The sequence below is a fragment of the Echinops telfairi genome, unplaced genomic scaffold (genome assembly GCF_000313985.2).
Source record: "Echinops telfairi isolate 266 unplaced genomic scaffold, ASM31398v2 ScPeMD7_18;HRSCAF=68, whole genome shotgun sequence".
Classification (NCBI taxonomy): Eukaryota; Metazoa; Chordata; class Mammalia; order Afrosoricida; family Tenrecidae; genus Echinops; species Echinops telfairi.
This window is the reverse complement of record NW_022103915.1, coordinates 9,135,864-9,153,542: the sequence shown is the minus strand read 5'-3', so window position 1 is coordinate 9,153,542 and position 17,679 is coordinate 9,135,864.

The window sequence follows — 17,679 nt, the reverse complement described above, 5'->3', positions numbered from 1 at the left end:
CACAACATGAGGAACTGTATTTAAGGGTCGTGGCATTAGGAAGGTTGAGAACCACTGGTCTACACTGTCATCCAGGGTGCCCATATGAAATCCCCATCGTGACAGATGAAGAATAGATCAACGTTGCCACGGAAGTTGTCCTGCGTGGCTCCCCATCGATGCTCACGGAAGCAGGAGGCACGAGCTCAGGCGGGGCACTGCAGGGCGTCAGTCTGCTGCAGGACACCTCTTTAGAGGGTGACGGAGCAAGGCCGGTGCTCTGAGGACTAAGGTGCGTGCGCCGACCCGAGCCGTGGCGTTTTCCATGCCTCTTGTGCAAGTGCACGTTGGACACTGAGTGAGGAAGACCCGAGACAAACAGATGCCGAGCCGGTGCCGGAGGAGAACTTTGAAAGTGCCACGGAGGGTCGAATGAACAAATAAACCTGTCTTGGATGAAGTAAGGCCAGAGTGCTCCTGAGAGGCCAGGAGGGCGAGACTTGGTCTCACAAACGTTGGACGTGTGGTCAGGAGTGACCAGCCCTGGACAAGGTCATCACGCACGGTAAAGTAGAGGGGCAGCGAAAAAGAGGAAGACCAGCCACAATATGAGGGAAAGACAGGGCTGGAAAAGTTACAGGGGCTGTTGTACCCTCTCCTCTAAATTTTTTTGTTTTTTCGACAAGGTGATTGACCCGGTGGCTGCATCAACGGCCTGAAGTTCATACGCATGGTTGTGAGTGCGGCAGAGACTGGGCGGTGTTTCAGTCGGTTGTGCATAGGGTCGCCAAGAGTCGGACCCAACGTGATGGCACCCACCAGCACCAACCCCGACCCTGTCTCTGGGGGCTCCGTCCAGGGCCTGGTGGCTGAAGGATAGCCAGAGGTGTGGGTGGGGTGTGTGTGACCAAGACAGATACAGGCAGGAGCCTGATCAAATGTCAAGGGGGCAACTCACTGCTTGAGGACAAAACCAGGCACCCTGAACCAGCAGCCAAGAGCAGGTGGGGTGGATGCATCCAGGGACCACTCCCAGCAGGCCTCCGTCCATCGCCCCAACCCTGCTGTGGCATTTACTTAATCTGTCCATTGTGAAGGGGTGGGGTCTAGCCTGCCAATCAGGTCACAGCCAACGAGGCCTCTGGGTGAGCATGCCTTCTCCTGAGGATTCTGGGAACTCCTGTCTTCCTCCCGGGTGGCAGGAGACAATCTCTCTGGTTCATATTCCTGATGACAAGCCACATGGAGCTAGGCTGATAGAGCCAGAGCCCTGGAGCCGGGGGAGCCACATGGAGACCCACGCCAGCACTGAGATGCTTCCACCACCACTGGCTCCACAAGACTTTCCACCCTCTGGTCTGTGATCTTCCTGCATTCAGCATCATTACATGGCTGTGTGAGTCTGAGGAGGAATTTATGGACTAGTATTGACATACGGGGTAATATCAAGACTTATGGACTTGATCTAGACTGGGCTGGGATGTTTTCTTAATGCACAATTACTCTTTGGTACAAAGTTCTCTCTTATACACATGAGTGTCTCTAGATTTGTCTCTCTAGTCCACCCAGACGAACACACCTGCCCTGCTGGGAGTGGGCCCAGTCTCTTGGGCAACAGCGTGCCCACAGCCAGGGGTCTCCAAGCATCAGGGCTGAAAGCCAGCCACCTGAGCATCTGGGCTAGGGCACCTATCCCCAGTTCCGTTCTCCTGAGCTGAGCTCCTTCCTCTCGCCGAACGTAGCCTGCATCTGCCACGGTGTCTGTCTGTCTACATCAAGGTACAGAGGACTGACAACAACACCTATATTCTTCTTTGTTTATTAGTCCTTAATTCACAAACAAGACACTTTATTCTTTAACTTAAATCATTTTGAAATCCCCCCCACCCCCCAAAAAAGCTGCTAACCTCAAGGTCAGCAGTTTGAAACCACTAGCCGCTCCCAGGGAGAAAGATGAGGCTTTCCATTCCCATGAAGAGTGATGTGTTGGAAACCCACAGGGGCAGTTCTACTCTGTGCTACAGGGTCTCCGTGAGTCAGAATCCGCTCGACAGCAGCGAGTAAAGACAAATGGAAGAGCCTTTGGACAGGAGTCCCCTTGGTGACATACACCATCCATGCCTTTCATCGCTGGGCTAGAGAGCTCTGCTCTGGGTATCACTCGAAGCTCTCTGTGTATCAGGGACCCTGATTGGAATCCTGTGAAGGGCGGTGTGACTCCTTCAAGGTAAGCGTGAAAACCAGGTAGAGATTCTTTACGAATCCGCGTGGGAGACGGCAGCAATGCACATTTTGCTTTTGTGTTTAATTCTGCACTCCCTTTCGGGTTCTTTTTTATAATTAAAAACATATGCACACACATCGTTGCAGTCTTTTCAAGACCGGACACACAAAGGACGATGAGTCTGTGCAGAGAGCACGCGGGTTTCTCTGTTCTGAACACTCTTTATCCTTTTCTTGCCCGCTTCCATCACGATGCCAGGGAACATCACATCCCATCAGACATGGGACCATGACTCTCGACCGCTCACTGCCATCGAGTCCATGCTGACTTACAGCGACCCTATCGGACAGGGGAACTGCCCCGGTGGCCTTCTGAGACTGACACTCTTTACAAGAGTGGAAAGCCCCGTCTTTCTCCTGCGGAGCAGCTGGTGGTTTTGAACTGCTGACCTGTGCTTACCAGGCTAACACATGACTCCCTGCATGACCAGGGCTCTTTACAAAGACTACACAGGGCCTTTCTTATTATGATTATCATCGGTTCTGGGGACCATGTTATCACATGGACTGGCCATGGCCCACAGGAGCCAGCATTGCTGGACTAAGGGTTACATTGTTCCAGGTTATAGTTCCAACCGTAGCAACTGCTGTTGGTGTTAGAGGGCTGGGAGGAGATTCAGGAGCTGTCATCCTGCCAGGCAACATCCCAAAGGAGTAGAAAGAAGTGCTCTCTGCCCACATTACAGGTAAGGGGACAAGGCACAGAGATAGTAAATGACGTCCCCAAGGGGATTGAAACTCAGACCATCTGGATCCCGAGGCTCTCCCGTTACCACGGCAACCTACTTGGAAGTACGAGTTGGGTACCCACCTGCTAGACCACCGTGGCTGCCTGGAGAGCCCGGATGTGAGTGGAGAAATCGCTCCTGCTGAACAGCGGAGGAAGCAGCTGTGCAGGGTCCCACCAGAGCTGAATTAGCAGCCGCCACCCCAGCCAGGCACGCCTGTGGCCCTGTGAGCCCAGCCAGGTTGTGCGACCTGCTCTCCTTGGTTGCCTACAGCCGTGACACACAGCGCCACCCCGCCCGCCCCTGCTTGGCTCGGAATGAGTGTTGATGGGCCTCTCTCCCCATTAAGCTGTCATCCTTGAGGAGAGAAGCTGCGTCTCACCCCAGAGCACAGTGGCCGAGAGAGGAGGGCAGTGGGACTTGCTGACTGATGGAAAGGCAGGGCCGGCTCTCATGGGACCAGGGCCAGGGCGAGGGAGGGAGCAGGGCTGTCTTGGATTTGAGCCTGTCTCCAGCGATCAGACTTCAGGGCCGGGTCTCACCCGTTGAAGGAACACCCCAAGGTGTGAACAGAAGAGCTGTCGTTCTCTTGTGGTATTCAGTCCCATGGTTCCTTTTACAGGTGTGTTTTATGTGGTGGCGGGTGTTGGCTTTCAACGAGCACGCCGGGGCAAATGACGGGAAAGCACAGGCGTTGGAACAAGGGGTGCTCTGGATAACGTGGGGCCACTGGCTGTGGGTGCGCGCAAGAATGAAGCAGAATCCCCCCATCACACCTTACACACACAGGCACGCGAAGGGATCCACAACCTGGAGGTAAAAGTGGAAACTGCAAGAGATATAGAGACAGTACCTGGACAGGGGCGGGCAGGGGAGGATGGGGAGTCAATCAATCACTGTGGAAAGAAAATGGTCTGAAACGGGTGGTGATCATGGCACAAATCTTACGCTGAGCAATTAAACTGGACGAGGTGTGAATCTATGCCGATAAAGTTATCTTTTTAAAGCGACCACTGTGAAACTGGGAAGAAGAAAACAAACCCCCAAACCGCTGTCATCGAATCCAGTCCAACACAGAGCGTCTCTACGGGACACGGGGGAGAGCGGCTCTGGTGAGTTTCCAAGACTGCTAACTCTTCATGGGAGGACACAGCCTCTTCTTTCTCCCTCAGAGCGGGTAGTGGTTGCGAACCGCTGACCTTGCAGTTAGCAGCCCAACTCATCAGTGCTAGGCCACTAAAACCTTGAAGAACAAGACATAAACGTGTCAATCTGCATGACCTTGAGAGAGGGGATGGTTCCTGAAAGGTGACCCTGAAAACACAGGCCAGGAAGGGCAAACACAGCACCAGAAAAGACAACCCACACAACGGGAGATTGTGTGTGTGTGTGTGTGTGTGTGTGTGTGTGTGTGTGTGTGTGTAAGTCATGTGTCTGATGAAGGGCTTGTGTCTACACATACCTCTTACAAACCTATCACAAAGCACTCAAAATGGGATTTTAACCCCATTCGAAAATGGGCAAAAGATACGAACAGATAGTTCTCCAAAGGAAATACGCAAATGTCCCAAAAGCACCCCCCAAAAATGTTCAGCATCGGTAGCAAGTCCTTCAAAACCACAGGGAGACGCCAAGTCACACCCAGGGGGTTGGCGTGCAACAGAGAGTCAGATCATGACAAGTGTTGGCGAGGAGTGCCGGCAATGTACAGGATTGCAGCCATGCTGGAAAGCTGGCCAGGGAATCCATCACATGACCACCACACTCCCCGGCGTCTCATCCTAGGCATATATACTCAAGGGGAAGAGAAATGGATGCTCAGACAATACCGTGTGCGTGCATGTTCATCGTTGTTACAAAGTAGCAGCCAGCCAAGCCTCTACCAACAATACCAACCGATGGAGGGATGCCCTTATACAGTGGACTATTGTTCAGTGCCATGAAGATCGAAAGTACCGTGGACTGATAGGACAAACCGATCTGTCTTGGAAGAAGGAAGGCCGGAGTGCTCCTTAGAGGCCAGGATGGAGAGACTCCGTGTCCCATACTTTGGACATGTCAGGAGAGACCGGTCCCGGGAGCAGGGCACCATGTCTGGTAAAGTGGAGGGGCAGCAAAAGAGAGGAAGGCCCTCAAGCAGGGGGACTGGCACAGTGGGCTCAGGCCTGGGACCCATTGGGAGGACGGCGCAGGACCAGGCAGTGTTCCGTTCCGCTGTGCACAGGGTCACTGTGGGTCAGGACGGACTTGTGACAACAACACTGACACACGGCCCAACAGGGATGAACCTGACAAGCGGATGCTGAGGGAAGCCACTCACGAAGGACCACCTATCGTAGGCTTCCATGGCTGCGCAATGTCCCAGAGAAGCACGTCGATGGAAACAGGAAGTAGATTTCTCATCGCCCCAGACGGGAGACAGGGAGATTGGGGGTGGGGAACTGCTAAGGGAAGCAGGATTCTCGTTAGGGGTGATTAAATATTTTAAAGCTGATTGGAATGAGATTTGCACAGGTTTGTGAATATACAAAAAAATGAACCAAACAACATGGGTGAATTATAGGGTAAGTGAATTATATATGTGAATTATATTGAGTTGCAACTCCAGGCTCACTGCCCTCAAAGTGATGCTGACTCATAACAACCCTATAGGACAGGGTAGAATGAGATACACACACACACACACACCCTATTTATGTATGTATACATATACAAATCTATCATGTAGATCTAAATTTGTATTTTTATTGCAACTATATGGCAATAAGATGCTAAAGATATGTCAGAAACTCAAGACTAAGAGGGAGGGACATTCAAAGAAATCAAATTCCGATAGAAAGACACACACACACACACAACTCCAAGGCTCTTGCATATCTTCAGGGGTAGGTGGCTCACTACTGACTGCAGACAGCTGGTCCTTTGGGCATGTGGCTCAGGCACGAAGCAAGTTCTCCCCACGTGGCAGCCAAAGCTGGACCTTCCCCAAAGAGCACCCTCATCAAGGGAGCAAAAGGACAGGCTGGGGTCTTGTTTCACGGCTTCAGAACGGACAGAAACACCTTCCACGGATGAGTAGGTGCTAGGCGGCTGTGGTGGCAGCAGCAGCGTCTGCCACACCCCTCCTGGCACAGAGGGCTTGGCACTTGCTTGATCCGAGATAAGAAAACCAGGGTTGGGAGAAGAGGCGAAATAACTTGCCTTGAGAATCTCAAAATTGGCCCCTGTGTTGCCCACGTGGTGCAGTGGTTACCTGTTGGGCAGCTAACTGCAAGGTCAGCAGTTCAAATCCACTGGCTGCTCTGCAGGAAAGAAATGAGGCTTTCTGCTCCTGTCAAGAGTTACAGTCTCGGAAACCCCTGGGGAAGGTCGACCTTGTCCTATAGGGTCGCTATGAGTTGGCATCCACTTGAAGGCAGTGAGTGATTACCCACGTGGCGGAACTTGGCTCTGAACTGGCAGATCTAGCCAGCCTGTGAGAGAGACTGACATCATTTCTGCTTCCAAATGGCCCCCCGGGCACCGCCCCAGACTTTATATAAGCAGCGTATTTTTCTTGCCAAATCAAAACACAGAACAAAGAAACTGAGCCACCTTCCAAAAAAGTGCCTGGGTGCAGCCAACAGGGTGGGCCCAGGGCTGATAGTGGGCAGGAGGTCTGGCCTCAGTGACCAGCATCACCATAGAAGCCAAGAGTCCCAGACAGGTGTCAGAGAAGAGTCAACTTAAGGCAAGACCCTCACAGGCATCCAAGTCACCTTGGAGAGCAGCACTCACTGGGTGTCTGGAATCAGACCCCGTGAAGACCCGGTGCTCCTCCCCTGAGAAGCTGCTCGGCTCCCGGCATCAGTATTGAGAGTCGGGAAAAGCGCTCTGTGGCCTGCTCCAGGTATGGCTGGCCTCCCATGTGGAGGCCAGGACTCTAATCTAAGACTGAGTGGCTCCAACAGCCAGATGTGCTGGGCTCGTCCCAGGTCTCCAGAACATTGAAGATTCCAGGACGCTGGGAGGGCCTGTTATAAGGGGCCCAAGATGGGCGCGTGGGTCATGCCAGAAGCTTCTGGAACCAGGTGGCTGAGGCACCAGAGGACGATGACACACGTTGTTATAGTTGTCAAGTGCCATTGAGTGGGTTTCAACCCACAGCAACTGGATGAAGTGCCGCCCACTCCGGCACGGTCCTCCCAGGCCTGGTTCCATTGGACCATCGTTGCAGCCACTGTCAACGCCACAAGGGGATGGCCTCCAAGAAAGAATTTTATTTCCTCGTCGATCTGGAGGGCAGACATATGGCTCTTGGGGAAAGGCCCTTCTTTGTCTCCATCAGCCTCTAGTGGCCGTGGCAGCCCAGGAAGTCCCTGGGCTTCTGGATGTACGGGCTCTACCTGTCTGTCTCCCTGCCTCTTCCATGTGCTCTCTGCGTCTCTCCTGCTCTGTTCAGAACCCAAAAGTGATGAGGTTTAGGACCCACCTCAAACTAACCCATTGCCACTGAACCCACTCTGACTCGTGGAGACCCTGCCACAGGTCCCTGGGCGTCAAACTTCATGAGCTTCAACTTGCTCCCTCAGAGCAGCTGGAAGGCGGGAATGGCTGACCTCGTGGCTAGCAGTCCAATCCTTACCCGATAGCGCCCCCAGGGCTCCTACTCTGGTATGACCTCTTTAACAGAATGAAAGGGAAAGAACAAAATGTTTCCAAAAATAGTGGTGGTGAAGTGGTTACACATTGGGCTATCAACCACAAGGTCAGTGGTTCAAAGCTGCCAGCCTCTCTGAGAGAGAAAGACAAGGCTTTCTACTCCAGTAAAGACTTAGAGACTCCCCCAGGGGGACGAACAACAGAAAGTGTTTTGGAAATGGTGGCAACATATGTGCTTGATGCAATTGCCTTATAAGAGCTGTAAGAGCCCCCAATAAAATGAGTTGTTCAAAAAAAGAGTTTGCGGGGCCGGCCCCAATCCCAACTACTACGTGGACACCCGCCCCTCCCCCCCGAAGAATTTATTTCAAAGGACGGCATTGAATCTGCAGCTCCAGGAGAGGGACATATCTGATCAGAGCGCATGGGAGCAGATGAAGGGGGAGGAGGAGAGAGTGGAGCACATCCTGGCCCACCAGCCCTGAGGACGATGTTCCCAATTAGAGCAGCCAGAGAGAGGATTACATGGCCAGCCCCACTATGAGACATGACGTCCCTCACTGACCCATAGCCCTACAGGGGACAACACCAGAGACACGGTGTGGGAATTGCAACAGAACAGCAAGGGAACGGAGCAGTGAGGTCCTCAGGGAATGCTGAAGGTGGACTTTGGGGCCAGGGCTTGGTGCCCCAACAGACTGGACTGCAAAACACTCCTAAAGGCCAACAAACAATCCTTGAACTAACTACAAAAAAAGAAAAAGAAGAGTTACAGTCTCAGACACTCATAGGGGCAGTTGGACCCTGTCTTATAGGGTCTACGAGTCAGCATCGACTCGGTGGCAGTGAGTTTGGGGTTTTTTTGAACGCATGCATTTTCGGGACACAGTTCACCCCGAACCCTGGGAAATGGAGATGCAGTCTTGACTGACGGGCCTGTGGAGTGAGTCCAGCCTGAGACGAGGACAGATGGATGTGGATAAGGTGCGAGGAGGGAAGGGCATCCCTGGGGCATCCCTGGCCGATGGGCCAGCCTCCGGGCAGGCTTGGGCGTGGGCAGGTATAGAGCACAGTTCAGGTTGCAGATCCACCACAGGGAGAGCTTATCAAAGGTCAGGGAGGACGCAGTGCCAGGGGGCAGGTCTGGTGACCTAGACAGCTTGGAGCTCAACAAAGTGTGTGCTTGGTCACCTGAGGGGAGCCAGTGGGGGGTCGTGGGCAAGAGGGCAGCATGGCCCCACAAGCAGTTCAGGCAGCATCTGACCAGCTTCCTGGGTTCATTGTCACACACTGAGCTAGACACTAGGAAAGACTTTCTACCCTAAGGCATCCTTTGCCACACCCAAGACGCTCTTTAGAAAAGAGGAGAAGTTCAAACAGATGCTTATCTGAATAACTGAGTAGACGTGCCAATGTCTGCTGAGCTGAGCTGTTCAGAGCAGCCCCCGTGCCTCCCAAACGTGTTTCTGACGCTTGTCCACACAGGTCACCCCCCAGCACAATACCCCCACTCACACACGGGCACTAGCTGCCCCACAGGCATCTACGTCTGTCCTACGATGCCGGCACAAAGCACTTGGGTGGCCTAACAAGGCATGCACGCTTTCCCTGTCCTGCAGGCCAGGGGTTCTACCTCAACAGGTGGGCTGTTGGCTTCCCGTCTCAGTGCTGCTGAAGCAGAAATAGCCCAGGTGGCACGTTCTAAACAGCAGGATTGTACTTGCTCACAGCTCAGGAGGCTGGCTGGCTGGCAGTGCCCTCAAAGTCGGTTCCTGCTCACAGCCATCCGACCTCCCACAGAACAAAGCACCACCTGGGTCTGCTCCACCCTCACCGTTGTTATGTTTGTAACCACTGTGTCCATCGGTCGGGGTGAGGGGCTCCTCTTCTTCGCCGCCCCTCGACTTTACCAAGCATGTCTTTTTCCAGGGACAAGTCCAGCTAGTCCTTCTGACTGGTTAAGCGTTGGGCTATGATCCGCATGGGCAGCGGTTCAAAGGCATCAGCAGCTCCGTGGGAGAAAGACTGGGCTTCTGTGTCAGTCCGGGTAGACCAAAGAAACAAATCCAAGGAGACTCATAAGTGTATAAGAAAGAGGTTTATATACAAGAGCAATGGAATATTGAGAAAATATCCCAGTCCAGTCCAGATCAGGTCCGTACATCCAATATTAGCTCATATGTCCAATACCAATCTATAAATTCCTCTTCAGACTCAAGAAACACATGCAATGACGCCGAATGCAGGATAATCATAGACCAGTGGGTGCAAAGTCTTGTGGATCCAGTGGTGGTAGAAGCATCTCAGCACTGGCAGGGGTCTCCCGTGTGGCTCCTCCAGTTCCCAGGGCACGGGGTCTATCAGCGTAGTAACATCTGTCTTGTCAGTAGAGTGTCTCTCGGGCAGTGAGCAGAGAGAGAGAGAGAGAGAGGTGTCTCCCGTCTCCAAGAAGGAAATACAGGAGTTCCCAGAATTCTCATGAGAAGGCCATGCCCACACAGAGGCCTCATTGATTATATCTTGATTGACAGGCTAAACTCCACCCCTTCACTCTTAATCCTCAAATTGACAAAGGATTATATAACCATCACAGCTTTCTGTACCCATCAACAGTCACCGTCTCTGAAACCCACAGGGGTCGCTGCAAGTCAGCATTGACTAGATGGCAGTGAGTGAGTCTCTGATAATGGGTCTAAAGTTGATGAGATGGAGTCTCACCATTCTTGCTTTTAAGGAACTGCTGGTTGTCCTTCTGCTAAGACAGATTTACTTGTGCTTCTGGCAGTCCACAGGACCTTGAATATTCTTCACCAGCGCCATTATCCAAGCACATCAGATACTTGTGCTGTCAGTCTGTCCAGCCGTGGAACTTACCTGCTGGCTGGGATGTTGGCAGCTAAGACACAACATCAAATACCAAGAGGGCCACTCAAGGTGAACAGGGTTCAGCAGAGCTTCCAGACTAAGAGCAGACTAGGGAGCACAGACCCAAGCCTTGGCCTTTTCAATGGCCTCCCACTAACAACTAAAACTAAGCTCACTGCCATCACGTCGAGGCTGATTCACAGAGAACCCCTGCGGGTTTCTGAGACTGTAACTGTTCCCAGGGGGTAGAGAGCCCAGTCTGACTCCCGCAGAGCTCCTAGTGGTTTCGAACTGCCAACCACAAGGATCGCAGCCCAATGCGTAACCACTACACTGAAGAACATGCATGTGAAAATTTGACACTGAGTAAAGAAGACCCGAGAAGAAAGACTTCGTCTCACAGACTTTAGACATGTTGTCAGGAGGGACCAGTCCCTGGAGAAGGACATCATGCTCGGTGAAAGATAAGACCCTCAGTGAAATGGATCGACACAGTGGCGGCCACAATGGGCTGGGGCCAAGGAGCGACTGTGAGGACGACACAGGACTGGCCAGTGTCTGCTCTGTTGTGTGTAGGGTCGCTATGGGTCGGAACCCACCGGATGGCACAGAACCACCGCCACAGCAGGAAGAAGGAATCGGCTGCCACAGTCCTTGGGCTCAGCCACCTGACGGAGAGCGGGGGACATGGTCCAGGAGGTGGGAAGCCTGAATCCAGGGTGCCCGTTCTGGGGATGGCTCTCTCTGTGGGTTCCGGAGTTTTCCTCTCGGAATTGTCCTCAGAGATCTGCTCGGGGAATCCCTCAGGCCCCACTCTGTGCAGGCATGCTTCTCTGTGCCTGGCCTGCTCTTCCCACATTCCCAAACTCGGTGTGTGCGGAGAACCCTCACAAGGATACGACCTCCTTAAGCTCACAAAGGAAGCCCTGTTCCCAGATGGGGTTTCGCCCTCCCAGGCTGGAGTCAGGGCTCCATCACACACGGGTGAAGGTCCACAGTTCAATTCCCAATGGGCCCAGGCAGGTTACTTCTGAGGGTCCCAGGGAGCCCTGCTCTGAACCTCTCTTAGCTTCTGCTGACCACCAGCACCCCTTGGCTTGTGGCTACTTCATTCCCATCTCTGCCTCCAACTTGCCGGGTCATCTTCCCCAGGTCTGTGTTAACCCAGCATCTTTTCTCCTTGCTTCTCAGGACTCCTCTCCTAGTGGATGAGAGCCTGCCCCACCGCAGTACCACCTCCTGTGTACGTCACTGATCATGTCTGCAAGGATCCCATTCACAAACCAGGTCACATTCGCAGGCGCAGGTAGGCTGGAGGGAGGAGCATGCACCTGTCTTTTGGGAGGGGCCATAGTCCATCACAACAGGTCACTTGCCCCCTGCCTGCCCTTCCTCCACCCCTCACCCTGGGGCCCTGTTTGGGAGTCGAGGCCAGCAGGGACCTTGGCCTTTGAGTGCCAAGGAGGCTCTGTGTGTTGGACCACTGTCACCAGCTTCCAATGACAAAGTCCCCACGTGGGGGCACTGGGCAGATGCTGTGTCTCCGTGGTGGTGCTGAAGTTCTCACTGACCATCCAGGCAGGTGAGGCCCCTCCCCCTCATAGAGGAGGAAACTGAGGCTCCAAGAAAGCTGTATCCTGCCCCCCAAGACAGCTGCCGACTACGGTTCAGAGTCTCAGCAGGCCCAGATACTTGCTGGCACCCGGACCAGGATACCAAATGGCCGGCAGAAAGAGGAAGTGAGTCAGGGAGGGAGAGGGGTCCTTTCTGAGTCAGAGAATTTCCCACCACACCCATTTGAGGGTTGAGCAGAAGGGATGGGCGAACCCGAGGGGCACTGGCGGCAGGGGCCAAAGCCCAGGCCAACCCAGGAAGAACATGTGGCTGGGCTTCTGCTGATGGTCCCTGGAGGAAGCTGGGCAGAGGAGCCCAGACAGGGGCTCCGGTCCTGCAGCCCCCTGCTCACTCTCACTGCCCCTTTGTGGCTGCTCCCCCTGCACCCAGATAGGCATGAGGGCCCAGTGAGCCAGCTCAGTCGGGCTGGGCTGCTCCCCTCCTTCCCACCCTCATTCCCAAAGCGTGTGGGGCGGACACAGAGTTAGCCTGATGTGTGACACGTGGTGTTTCCACACCCACTCTGAACTGGTCTGTCTCAAAGGTCAGAGAGAGCCGAGCAGAGCAAGTTTGCCGCCCTGAGGAAACCTGGGTCCTGGGCACTTCACATCTGGGAGGCTCCCTTCTCTTCCAGAAAACAGACACAGCCTCAGGGCACTCCCTACCCCTTCTCCTCTCCTCCCTCCATCTGCACCCCACAGGGCTTCCAGAAGCACAACTCATGGACCTCTGCAAGCTTTCTCTGTCCCAGGCAGACCAAAGCCGGAGCTGGCTCACCCAGGCCCTGTGCTGGCTCAACCATCCACTGTGGCCTGGCACTCACAGGGTATTTTTGGAACCAGGAAGCCTGAGTTTCCTGGTACCCCTCACTCTCTCTTCGTTTCCAGCATCAGCAACCATGCTCTGAGAGGTTGGCAGTTCAAGTCCAGCCGCACTCAGATCACCTGGCCATCCACTCATCTCCTCCCCAAAGGGCACTGCAAGCCATGCTCTACTGACACAGGGGATCTCCACCGGTCAGGGTCACCTCCATGGAACTATCCCCCCACAGAAACAAAGGCTGGGGGTCACTTGCGCTCACTGGCTGTGTAACGAGGGGGTCGAGGAAAGCTACAGCGGGGTGCTGTGGAGCTGTGGGCTGGGCAAGGAAGGGTGGGGCTCACCCAAGGAACCACAGCCCGGTTCCCCACTCCCGGCCCCCACCCTCACCCAGTGACTCATAGGACAGCACTTCCTGGGACGCTTCCTAGAGGCCAATGAAGGCCCAATGCATCTCATCAAAGGCCTTCCTCTTTTTTTTTTTACTGACCCCATTCTTTCCTCAGCACAGCGTCCTTCTCCATGGACGGGTCCTTCCTGACACGTCCCAGGTACACGAGACGAAGCCTTGCCACCTTTGCGTCTCAGGCACATTCTGGTTGTACTTCTTCCAAGACCAAGTGGTCTGTTCTGCAAGCCCACAGCTTGGGTCAGGCAAGACCTCAGTCTCCAAGCTGACCTCCGGGTTCTCCACCACGTTTGCCGATTTGGTCCATCGTGTGATGTCTCCATTGCGGCTACTGTGGGTGTTGATGGTGGAGGCAAGCACCACGAAGTCCCTGACACGTTCACTATTTTCTCTGTGCCTCACAAGGCTGCCTATGGGTTGAGCTGTGAGGGTGTGTGTTTTCCTTCCAATGAGGCACAATCCATCCCGATGACTTTGGTATTCACCAGTGGGTGCTTCCAGTCCTTTTGGCTTTCAGCAAGCAAGAGTGTGTCATCTGCAGACCACAGGTTGTTAATGCGCCTTCTGTGAGAGTTAGGGTTTTTGTGACAACGTGGCACCCGTGAGAAGACATGGGTGGAGTCTAGTCTGTCAATCAAGTCACAGGCTGATGGTGCCTTCCTGTGGGTGTGGCCTTCTCATGAGGAGGGTCCTGGGAACGTTCTCTCTCTCTCTCTCTGCCTTCACCTTCCTGTTGATGAGCCACGCAGAGACCTACCAGGGCCCTGGAGATGCGCCCACCGCCATTGGATCCACAAGACTTTGCGTCACCGGCAGGTGATCTTCCTGCATTTTGCATCATTGCCTGTGGTTGAGGTGAGTCTGAAAAGGGATTTATAGGCTAGTATCGGACTTATGGACTTGATCTGGACTGGGTTGGGCTGTCTTCCTGATCTACAACTACTTCTTGATCGGAAGCTCTTTCTTACCATATAGGAGTGCCACTGGATTTGTTTCTCTGCCACCCCTTCCTCCATGACCGATGCTACACTCTTCACATCACCCAGCTCCTCTGCATACAGATGGAATAAGCGTGGTGATCCTACAACCCTGAGCACACCCTTCCTGACTTAAAACTAGGCTGTGACCCCTTGTTCTGCTTCAACGACTGCCCATGGTCGATGTGCAGGGTCCACATGAGTATATATATGTATATCTACATATACATATTTGCTATGATTCACACACGGGTTGGCCAAGTCAGTGAGACGCAGGCCACCACCATTCTGCAGTATGCCCTGCATTCAGCCGAGACCCGCCTGACCTCAGCAACGATGACTCTCTGGCAGCTCCCCGTGGGTGACTGTTGGACCCTTATGAATGATTGTCAGCAAAGTATTTCTTGCATGTGACATTAATGGCATGCTTCAGGCATTTCTGTTAGACCGCCTTTCTTTGGAAGAGACATGTATGGATCCCTTCCAGTCTGTTGGCCAGGTAGCTGTCTCCCAAATTCCTTGGCATTGAGGAGTGAGAGCTTCCAGCACGCAGTACCTATTTGTGGAAGCATCTCGATTGCCACGCCATCGCTTCCTGAGGGTCAGCTTTCCATCGATGCCTTTGCTGCAGCTTGGGCTTCTTCCGTCAGGAGCATCGGTTCTCGATCCTGCGCTACCTCCTGCGATGGTTCATCGACCGGTTCTTCTTGGGACAGAGGCTCTGTGCATTCCTCCTTCTTCCGATGCTTCCTGTTCTGCACAACACTGTGCCCATAGAATCTCTCAATAGGGCAACTCAAGGCTTAAATGTTTTTCTTTGTACATGATGACTGTGCAAGTGTGGCAGTTCTACTGATGGAGAACACACACACACACACACACACACACACACACGACATCCAAGGAGAGTGTGTGACACCTGGTCCTCGGAGTATTTCGGGCCCTTTACAACAAGAGATGGATGATTCGCACCCCAGCAATGCTGCGGCAGAAGAGAAGGCACTGGCAGGCTCTACACACTCTCGTCTGGAGCAGGGTCAGCCGACCGCTTCTGAACGAGGCTGGAGAGGAACTGCCTGATGCTTTGTGGGCCACGTGGGACCGGAGCCACTACTCAGTTCCACCACCGTCATGGGAAAGCAACTACTCGTGGTATGTGTGCTCACTGCTCTTGTGGCTCCCTTCCAATAAAACTTTATTTCTAAGCATAGGGCACCTTTGGCCAGCGAGCAACCCCTGCTGCCCAAACTGTGTGTGCACGCACACGCACGCACACACACACACATGTATGAAAATAAATAAAGAAAAACTCTGTAAAGGAGCGCCAAAGAAGGAAATTGTCCCCAGGGTGCAGGGATCACCAGAGCATTTTTGCAAGCTGAATTTCCTAAAGGTGACTCACACACTGGCATCGAGTCTGGGGCAGGGAAGAACTGCCTCTCTGGGTTTCTGAGGCTATGACTGTTTATAGGACTAGAAAACCTCATTTTTCTCCCATGGGGCGGCTGGTGGTTTCGAACTGCTGGCCTTGTGGTTAGCAGCTCAGCACATAATCACTGCACCACCAGGGCTCCTCTAAAGGTGATCAAACCAAACTCACTGCCTTCAGTTGATTCTGACTCCTGGTGACCCTGGGGGACAGGGCAGAACTGCTCCGATGGGTTTCAGAGACTGGAACTCTTTATCAGAGTAGAGAGCCAAGTGTTTCTCCCCACCACTCTACCTAAGTGGACCCCGACTCTCAAGAACCCTACAGGGCAGCGAAGAATGCCTCCTCTCAGTTTGAGGCTCAGTCTTTATGAAAACAGGCCAGCCTCGTCTCGCTTCCCCGGGACAGCTGGTGGGTTCAAACCGGTGGCCTTTGGATTGGCAGCTTGTCACTTAATCCTCTGTGCCATCAGGGCTCCGCACACAACCACTTCAGAGAAAAGAAAAGACCTGAAAGTTCCGTGAACTCTTAGTAAATGAGCGAATGCAGACTTCAGGGTCCCCGTCTCCCTGGGGATCAATGAGGGGCCCGAGAGACCACCGACCTGGAGACTTTCCCAACCGTGTGGCTGAGCCCATTTCGAGCCATAAGGACCCCTGAGGTCACAGGACAATCACCCCGGAACAAGAAAGTTGTTTCTACAGACACAAACGGCCTCACCTTTCTCCCAAGGAGCAGCCGATAGATTTGAACCAGGGCTCCTTCCGAGCAGTTGGGCCAAACCCTGCCTTTCCCAGGGCTGGTCCCCAAACCCGGGGGTGGGGCTTGCACTAAAAATGCTTCCCAGAAATCTGCCAGCTTGTGGGAACAGAGGGACAGGGGTCCTTTCTTCTTGACAGAAGGAGGCAGGTGTGTAAGGGCTCAGGACCAAGGGTCCTCCTGCTCTAACCCCTCCTGTCCTCTACAGCCCCCATGATGCTCCTCCCCCCTTCTCCATCAGGCCCTCCCATCCTCCCACCCTGCCCCAGGCAGCAGGAGCTCCTGGGGGCACCCTCTATAGACCCTGCGGCTGCTCCCTCCAGACCGCTGCTGGTTCAAGAGCCTCCGCCCAGCATGCTCTTTCCTGCCTGGTTTCACGATCCATCGTCTCTGCTCTCCCCTCCCCCAGGAAGCCTTCCCTGGTTGGTGTCCAGTCACGGGTCAGGGGCTCCTTTCCCATCCATCAGGTGTCCGGTCTGGGCTTGCACACATCATGCAGTGAGTGTGCCCACCCACCATTAGCGAGAACCAGGGTCTTCTTTCATAGAGGAAGAGCCCGAGATTCCCAGGGGCAGCATACCAAGGGTCACACAGATAGGCATCCTGTGACCTTTGTGCTTCCCCACGGAGTTTCAATCCCTCCCTGCCTGGCCCCCCCCGGCAAGGTCGCGTCCTCTGAACTACCTGAGAGCCCCTCCCTTTTCTCTGGAAGTCTCCCTGCCCAGTCCAAGGTCGATCTGAACCCAGCTGGGAAGCTTATAATTAGGACATGCCCGGTCCCGCCCCTGCTTCCCGGCGCCAGCAGCACGTGTGGCCTGGGGCGTGTGTGTGAGCACGCTGCCAGTACAAGGAAAGAAGTTTCTGGGCCTTGGCACTGGGAACTGCCATGGGCAGGCAGCTATGAGTCCCTCCCCCCCTCAGCCCACCCCCCCCCCAGGCTGGTGACAGCCCACTCTGTAGGAGGGTCCATGTCTGGGAGTGAGCTCCCCGTCAGATGCAAGGACAATGAATGGCCCAACACTGTGCACAGTGCCTGGAAGTTGAGCAAGTACCCAGTGTTCTCCCTACTTCCTGACCCACAGCCCTCCTGCCCTCTGCACTGGGCTGAGCCGCGTTTAGAGGGTGGGGGGTGGGACCCAGGCCTAACTGGTCATGGGGGTGATGGTGCAGGGCTGG